Raw genomic sequence first — 4,481 nt, 5'->3', positions numbered from 1 at the left:
TATTTGTGCATAGCGCCCGCGGGTAACCTGGGGATGAGGACACGTTGCTCGATAGAAAGTCGGCTGAACGTCGCATACTTTTGTTGTGTTCAAGAAAATAAATGGGGAATTGGTTTGATCGAAAACAGAATCATGCTCAATGTTCATATAGCAAAAAATCTTGGCCTAAGGCCATTCAACACCTAGGCAGGTGTCTAACTTCGCCACCCAATACTGAAATATTGGGAACTTAGAAATGCAGGAAAGGCGATGCACCCTCTAATTTGTTGAACATCACGAAGGCATGCGCACTCTAATTATAACGGCATTTGTGGTCAAAACTCGATAAAGCGTAACCTGTAAACAAATTTATAGCATACAAATCGTTTTTTAAACCTCCTTTTTCGCGATTTCAGGTGAATCTAGAACAGACGTTTAGCCCAAATGTCTTTTGTCTAATTGATGTGAGTAACAACACGAAGTCTTCCTTCGCCATCCATCGCCAAAAGCAGGTATAAATATTCGATCTCTGTATAAGCAATCTCGTTTGTTGGTATTTTCACAATTCTGCGGAATCTCACCTTCAAGTGCTTAGCGCCAAACTGCGTTTTGGCTTCCATCAATCAAATTCCCGAATATAACCTGCCACATCGACTCCGCCTCCGGAGTTCACAGCTTCCAGTTCACAGCTCAAAATTTATCATTAAGATATCTTTTTAGAGGCTCTTCAGTAATTTATAAAAAGAATCGTGCAGATTCCATCGTTTACCATCGGCGTTGAATGTACCGTAGAAAAACCGTAGGAACCAAAGATACTGATTGGTAGGTTACGTCACGCATCAATTGATTTGGGGTCGGAAGCTTGATTATGATGCAAGACAAAACGCGTGGCCGTTGCCACTTGAAGATGAGATTCCGCAGAATTATGAAAATCCCTGGTGCCACCTTAAAACATTATTTTATTTAACAATTATTCGCCGAAGGTGAGGTGAATATTCGCCTCGGTTTTTATTCACCTATGTTTACTGATCCCGAGTTCAGTAAATAAATGTTTTAGTATAATTACATAGGTGATTATTTAAAAAAACATATATATGCATCTCCTTTAAAACAACTATTTTTTCCTCTGTCACTTCGAGAAAACAGCTTGCGGCCATTTTGAAAAAAAAAACCGCTTAGGTGATTATTACACAATCATCACCTCAAATGCAACCAATCAGCCCAGAGATCTTTCAATACTCACCTATGTAATTATACTAGTGAAAAATATTACATGACAGCAGAATATTTTTTGGTGACGCGGGCTGGCAAACACACTTGGCAGGGTGGATTAGGTGCACAACCTGAACAAGTGCGAGTCGACAGTTCAAGTTGTTTTATTTTTCTAGGGAGTTAATTAGCTTTTACCCTTGGCACGTGACGCATTCTCCTCCAATTGGAAAACGTACTTGAGTTTAGGGGTATAACAAATCAATTCAATTGCTATCACTCGACTAAAGTATTTACATACCATTTTTACACCGGTTTGCTTTGCGCTTTAGCCGTCCTGGTGCTCTGGCCTTACCGATACACAGAACAGATATATTGCAGTGTTTAACGATGTAAGGGGAGTGAGATTTATTTCCCTCTGTCACAAAGCCTATTGGTAGATAACTGTCAAAGAATGTATCATTTGACAGCGTGTCGCAGTCATTGTGCCGTTGAGCGCTACCTCCACCATCGTGAGAGCATACTGAGGATGCAAAATGGCGAAAATAGTATATTCGTAAGATTGACTCGGAAATGTGACTGAAATGTGAAATAATGTTGAACAGTGTTTAAGTCTTACCGAGATTCCAATCCAAACTTCTTCTTTCAACAGCTGAAAGAGAGGTAGATAGATAGATATATTTTATTGAAAACAATACAAGGCAGCCAAGGACTGAATTGCGTACCCTTAAAATGTAAATAATAAAAAAATACCTAAATATATAATAATGCTATATAATAAAGTACTATTACGTTCGAAAAGCTATTTACAAGATCTAAAATGAATTTATACCGTATTTATATTAAAACTTGACCTAATAATAAAACTATTTCTTGCGCGTTTCGTGTTTATTTTAGGAATGTCAAATTTGCGTGTTCGTCGAAGCGAATATTTGCAGCCTATGATCTGAATCACTTAGGATCTCATTGAAAAGCGTGGCACAAATATTACTGTGGTGGACGCTAAGCGGCGCTATCTCTATGTGAGTAAGAGCTTCATCGTAACTGAGGCTAGGGCACATGATTTTTAAAGCCCTCTTCTAGACTCGCTCTAGCTCATTAACTAAATACTTTGGGAGTCAGTAATAATACACAGGGATCGCATAATCTAAAACTGATCTTACACAAGTGATATAAAATATCCCTAAGTCAATGTAGGGAACCTTGGCCCTTTTTAGATGAACTAAAAAGTATAGCCTTTTGGCTGTCTTTTTGAAAATATCATTTACATGGGTGTTCCATGAGAGATCACTTGTGATTGTTATTCCTAGTAACTTTGCACTGCCAACGAGGCGCGTAGCGCCGAATTGGCGATAACTAGTCTCATATCCAACAAGCGCGAATGGAATAATTGTTTTAATAAATTCCTTTAAGTTCAAAGATTTGGAAGTGCGAAATACGAAGGAAAAATGCGTGAAAATCTGAGCAAAATCGTAAAACCCTTTATGACGATGCGTTATTTTTTGTATTTCTTTGTTGTCAGAGAGACGTTGGCTCATCACAAAAGCATTTCTTGCCTTCTCACTTGATCCAAAACGTCGGAATTGATCAAACATTTTCACAAAACAAGTCTTTTTTTTTATTTTTTGGCTTCATTCAGAACGAAATCTCGCTTTCCGGCGAAAAACAGTTTTAGCTTAGCAACGCTTAGCTCAATCATTTACCATATAAGGTCAAACTGAGGTACATGAGCTGATAACCGAGATTGAGTGAACCAATCAGAGCACGCGAAATGCATTATCCGAGGTTCAGAATTTAATAATGCAAAATATTACATAACAGCAGAATACTTTTTGTTGACGCGGGCTGGAATACAGATTTGCCAGGGTGGATTGGGTGCACATCCTGATCAAGTGCGAGTCAACAGTTCAAGTTGTTTTATTTTAAAGGGAGTTAGTGAGTTTTTACCCATGGCACGTGACGCATTCTCCTCCAATCGGAAAACGTACTTGAGTTTAGAGGTATAACAAATCAATTTAATTGACTAAAGTTATTTACATACCATTTTTACACCGTTTTGCTTCGGGCTTTAGCCATCTTTTTGCTCTGGTCTTATTCATACACAGGACGGGTATATTGTAGTGATCAACGCGGTGAGGGGACTGGAATTTATTCCTCTCTGTCACTAACCCTATTGAAAGATAACTGTCAGTGTCACAGTCATTTTGCTCCACCACAAGAGCATACTCAGGATGCAAAACCGCGAAAATAAAAAAAAAAAAAAGATCGTAAGATTGACTCGAAAATGTAACTAAAATGTGAGATAATGTTGAACAGTGTTTAAGTCTAACCGCGATTCCAATCAAAACTCTTTCTTTCAACAACTGAAAGAGAGGTACCACAAGTTCTTATTTCCTCAGGGTCTCATGTCTCCCCAACCCTCCTATTTAAAGCTTACCCAAACCTTGTTTCCTATATTTGTGGGCAAGCATGTTAGAGCATGAATCCGAGATTCTCCTACATACTTATGTGTTCTCAAATTTGTGCATAGCGCCCGCGGGTAACCTGGGGATGAGGAAACGTTGCTCGATAGAAAGTCGGCTGAACGTCGCATACTTTTGTTGTGTTCTAGAAAATAAATGGGGAATTGGTTTGATCGAAAAGAGAATCATGCTCAATGTTCATGTAGCAAAGAATCTTGGCTTAAGGCCAATTAGAATCAATTAGAAAGGCAGGAAACGCAATGCACCCTCTAATTTGATGAACATCACGAAGGCATGCGCACTCTAATTATAACGGCGTTTGTGGTCAAAACTCGATAAAGCGTAACCTGTAAACAAATTTATAGCATACAAATCGTTTTTTAAACGCCATTTTTCGCGATTTCAGGAGAATCTAGAACAGACGTTTAGCCCAAATGTCTTTTGTCTAATTGATGTGAGTAACAACACGAAGTCTTCCTTGGCCATCCATCGCAAAAAGCAGGTATAAATATTGGATCTGTGTATAATCAATCTCGTTTATTGGTATTTTCACAATTCTGCGGAATCTCACCTTCAAGTGCTTAGCGCCAAACTGCGTTTTGGCTTCCATTAATCAAATTCCCGAATATAACCTGCCACATCGACTCCGCCTCCGGAGTTCACAGCTTCCAGTTCACAGCTCAAATTTTATCATTATGATATCTTTTTAGAGGCTCTTCAGTAATTTATAAAAAGAATCGTGCAGATTCCATCGTTTACCATCGGCGTTGAATGTACCGTAGAAAAACCGTAGGAACCAAAGATACTGATTGGTAGGTTACGTCACGCATC

This window comes from Montipora capricornis, chromosome 4 (assembly GCF_036669925.1).
Source record: "Montipora capricornis isolate CH-2021 chromosome 4, ASM3666992v2, whole genome shotgun sequence".
NCBI classification, from domain to species: Eukaryota; Metazoa; Cnidaria; class Anthozoa; order Scleractinia; family Acroporidae; genus Montipora; species Montipora capricornis.
Note: the sequence above shows the minus strand (reverse complement) of the source record.